We start from the raw sequence: 5382 nt of genomic DNA, 5'->3' as shown, positions 1-5382 counted from the left end.
TTGGCGGCGGTGTACTGCAACTGGCAGCAAAACGGGAGCATTCCTGGTTTTGTGAGCCGAGGAACCGTAACACTGCTGAAGAAAGATCTAAACAAGGGAAATGTAATAGATAACTTTAGGCCCATCACTCTGCTTAATGCAGACTTGAAAATTTTGGCCAAGGTGCTAGCCAGAGAAGTTGGCGCTTGTCATCGAGAAACTGGGCGACAAGGCGCAAACATGCGCCGTGCCAGGCCGGACCATCCATGACAACCTCCACCTGATGCGCTACATCATAGACAGGGTAGTTAACGAACCTGGCATGGGTGGGGCGCTGATCAATTTGGATCAATCGAAAGCTTTCGATAGGGTAGACCATCGATACTTGGAGGCGGTCCTCAGAGCGGCTGGCTTCGGTCCCGTCTTCCGCGGCTGGATAGCCGCTTTGTACAGAGGCATCCGTTCGGTAATTCGCGTGAATGGACATCTATCGAGACCCTTCGACATCGCACGTTCGGTCCGTCAGGGATGCCCCCTCTCGTCGCTTCTATACGTATTGACTCTCGAGCCATTATTGCGGAAGCTGGCAACTTTGAGGGGCATCCCGCGAGAACTGGGATGCGGGACGAGCGTGTCTGCATACGCGGACGACGTCACCGTCATAGTGTCTAGCCACGAGCACATCGAGCAGGTCGGCGAGACACTGAAAAACTACGAAGCGGTGACAGGAGCGAAAATCAACCGGGAAAAGTCAGTGGGCTTGCGACTAGGCACCTGGAGAAGCAAGCCCATGCCGTCCACCAGCGCCTCCGTCGTGGGACGCTGGACCGACGGCCCGGTTGAGTTGCTCGGGGTCTGGTTTGGTCCGGACCTCCAAGTGGAGAAGAACTGGAACGAGATAACGAGTAGGGTGGTCACTCTCGGCCGGCAATGGGCCGAGAGGAAACTGTCCCTAAAAGGTCGGGCGGAGGTGGCGAACACGTACATCGCGTCCGTCATCTACTACCGCCTGACCGTCGTACCTTGTCCCGACCCTACCATCACCAAACTACAACGCATTCTCTTTCGCTTCTTGTGGAAAGGATGCGTCCCGATGGTCAGGCGATCCATTTGCTGTCAACATCCATTAAAAGGAGGGCTGGGCATGCCGTGGTTGATGATGCGCAGACACGCGCTGAGACTGCGACATCTCTGGCTCTATGTAGACGACGGTGAACAGGTGTGGTCGCCGTTTGTGAGGCACGCTTTCCCGCAGCTCGTCTCCATGACCGAACTGCAGTCGTGGATAAAAAGAGGCCGAGGAAGGGCGAATGGCACCGCGAGTGTCGCGTTGCTCTCAAGCAACTCTGCCGTCCTGGGTCGACCTTGAGTGACTTCAACACAACCAAAGCATTCTATAGGGGATTAGTGGAGGGGAGGTACGACGACGAGCTCGGGGCGAACCTGGACGTCGACGAGGAGAACCTGACCCGCCTGTTCAGGACGACTTTGGCCAGGGCCCATGGACAACTTCCAGAGATCCCTGGCCTGGCAGTGTTACCGAGAAGCGCTACCCGTTCGGGATAAGCTCTACAGACACGGCTCGAGAAACACGGGGCCGACCTGCCCGAGATGCGGTCAGAGCGACGAAACCGTTCTGCACGCACTCGTGCAGTGTCCAACAATTCCGACCTGTGGGCTTGTGTCGAACAACTGCTGTCGTGTGGGACGAGTCGGTTTATCAGCTGAGTCTATCGTCAATATTGTCACGCCTCCTCCTTCAAACGGGAAGGAAGAGCTATTTTCATCATCCTTGTGGCTATGGCGAAAGAATGTATCTGGTGGACGCGTCTGAAAGGATTGGAGACAAACACTTTCCTCTCTGGTCAATCTCTCATCAACTTCTTCAAGTACCACTTGAAAAGGAAAGTGAGAGTAGAGAGGCAAGTTTTGTCTAGCGAATGTTTTAAAAAAAGATGGGTGAATGTAGCAAGGATGGCACGTATGAATGACGAAGCCACTTGAGCATAATCCTATGAACCCAGAAATTGAAAACAGAGGGTTACCCACTTGCAAAAACAAATGTGGTAACATATAACAATATTGACCAAGGTTACCGTGGTCTTTTTCGTAGGCTTTTCTTCCACAGATAAACCTTACTTGCTTTCCCCTTTACACCATATATCATAAAACTGTGATACACGATCCTATTGATCGTTCCTTTTTTTTTTCTCTTCCCCTTTTTCCCCTTTTTATTCTTTTTCATTTCTCTTCTGTTTTGTTCCTTTCCCTTTCTTTTTTTTCTTTTATTCTTTGTATTTTTTATTCTATTTTTTTCTTTTTTTCTTTTTTTTTGGTTCTTTTCTCCCCTTTACGATCCCTCTTGATCGAAAACCTACGCCACCCCTTTTTTTCATCCCCCAAAAGAAAAGCTCTACCTTGTAACTTGTCCCATCTGTGTGCAGCCCTGTGTGGCCAATAAAGAAACTATCTATCTATCTATCTATCTATCTATCTATCTATCTATCTATCTATCTATCTATCTATCTATTTATCTATCCATCTATCTATCTATCTATCTATCTATCTATCCATCTATCTATCTGTCTATCTATCTATCCTTATCTATCTATCTATCTATCTATCTATCTATCTATCTAATCTATCTATCTATCATCTATCTATCTATCTATCTATCTATCTGTCTATCTATCTATCTATCTATCTATCTATCTATCTATCTATCTATCTATCTATCAATCAATCTATCATGTGTCTGTCTTGCTATCTCTCTATCAATCATTGTCTCTATCTTTATTTATCTATCTCTCTATCAATCAGTGTATCTCTATCTATCGATATATATATATGTGTATATACACACATATATACATTCATTTACATATACTTATATTCACACACACAAACACACACGCAGACACATACATTCACACACACATATACATAATATAAAGGGAGAGGAAAATCAAATCATGGGACGCAACTTTCAAGCATTGTACTACAATCCAGGCTCTGGTCAACCACATCGAATGGTCCGGCAAAACGGGAAACTCTTTATGGTAAACAGTCGTTGTCTTCCACTTAGTTCCAAAATTCCGAGTTCACTATTTCGCGTTTTTTTTCTGTGTAAAAGACATTAAAATAAGAACGAATAATTACACATGAGGAAACTTATTTTGTAGCATACAATATATACTATCCAATTTAGTTATTTTAAACCTGTGAACGACACGCATTTCTACTGCATGTATATCACAAGCATTAGCATCAGGTTACATGCTGCCGGTTTCAATTCAAGCAACAGTGTGCAGTAATAATAACTTTAGAATTAGTTGCTGTTACTGGTGGAATGTAGAATAAGGTTGCATGCCATTGCTTCAATTTTGAATCAACAGGATGCAACCTTACACCAGGCACAAGAGTGTGCTATTATACACATATACACACCCGCAAACACACACATACTCACACATACACACACATACACACACACATACATATATATATGCATAATTGTGTGCGTTGTGTTCCGCTACTTCAATGAAAAAATGTATGGTAAATAAACAAATGACGCAACACACATATATATATATATATATATATATATATATATATATATATATATATATATATATATATATATATATATGCGCAAATATATATATATATAAACATTCACTAACTCTTACGAACAGATGTGAAACCAATTCTTTGGTAAGTTACGATTTTCATTATATTATATCGGCCATGTATTGGCCATCGTCCAGACACCTCAACGGCATTTAGGATGGGATAAAAAGGTTCACCACCGTTAAGACCTCATAAGTTTGTGTCCCCAAATTACCTAAAATGTTTTTATGCTTTATTTTGACTTCAGTAATTTTCAGTTAACCCATTAGCATTGGCACTGGCCACGTCGGGCCCAAATATTCTTCCTGTTTCTGTTGAAACTGAACACATCAGCCCTTTCACAACCACCATGCAAAGTTATTCTAAAAGTAAGCAATCACATAATCAAAATCTCAAAGCTAGAAGATAACGTATGATTAATTGTAAACGAAGTGAATAAATAAGTAATTCATCTGAATGTTGAAGGAGTATCCTCTTCTAGCAGGTACACTAATGAAACAGCAATTCCATCTCAAATTACAACACGTGGGGTCTTTTTAAGGACACATTTCAGGTACGAGGGAGTGTTTAAGAGTGTTAGTAGTACAAAAAATCGGGCCGGTACTTTCCTAGTAGTTGAGTTTTGTTAAGTATTGTTTGAGGCCAAAAAGGGTCAAATGACAGAGGCGGTTGAATTGCAAAAATTTGATGAAAGTTGTGATGTGTGTTGGTGAGATTTAGGAGGGTGAGAGGAGGAGGAAAAATCGATTGATCATAATACTTGGAATAAATTTGGGATGCGTGTTATATATATATTTACATTTCTGTATGTACCTATATATATATATATATATATGTTGACTACTTCATGTTTTTAATAATGTGTATTAATGTAGGAGTTTATATGTTAATATATGTGCGTGTATGTGTATGTGTTTGTATATATGTATGTAAGAGCTTGTATGTATATATTATGTATTTGTAATGCAAGTTTGGATATTTCAGATTTATTGCATATGCTTATATATATATATATTATTATATAATATATATATTATATATATATATATATATATATATATTATATTTACATACATATTGCATTCACAGACATACACATACACACACACACACACACACACACACACACACATATAAGCTATTTGGAATGTGTTCACTTGTCGATTGTCAGGTTGACTCTTGTTTTACATTACAGCTTTGATGGGCCTCGTAACGGCAGAAGAAATACCGCGAAGCATTTCGCCCGAGGTACTGAAGATTCTGCCAGCTCTCACCGCCTTGTCTACTGTATCTTCTCCTATATGCCGGCCCTAATGGCAAATAGTAATAATAATAATAATAATAATAATAATAATAATAATAATAATAATAATAATAATAATGATAATAATAATAATAATAATAATCATAATAATGATAATAATAACAACAACGAAAATAATATTAATAATAATAATAATAATAATAATAATAATAATAATAATAATAATAATAATAATAATAATAATTGTTATTATTATTACTATTATTATTATTATTATTATTATTATTATTATTTTATTATTATTGGAAATTTTTTCAGGCTAAACTTTTCACTCACTTCTTCACGTCATTTAATGCAATCGTTAACGTGATATTCCCTTCAGTTTCATATTAAAGAAAAGCTTAGGTAGGGTTATGTATCTAATTGCATCACACACACAGACACACACACACACACTCACAATCGTACACATCAACCCACCTCATCTTCTTTCCCCTCTCTCTCTCTCG

The sequence above is a fragment of the Octopus sinensis genome, unplaced genomic scaffold (genome assembly GCF_006345805.1).
Source record: "Octopus sinensis unplaced genomic scaffold, ASM634580v1 Contig16577, whole genome shotgun sequence".
Taxonomy (NCBI): Eukaryota; Metazoa; Mollusca; class Cephalopoda; order Octopoda; family Octopodidae; genus Octopus; species Octopus sinensis.
This window is presented reverse-complemented; position numbering follows the sequence as displayed.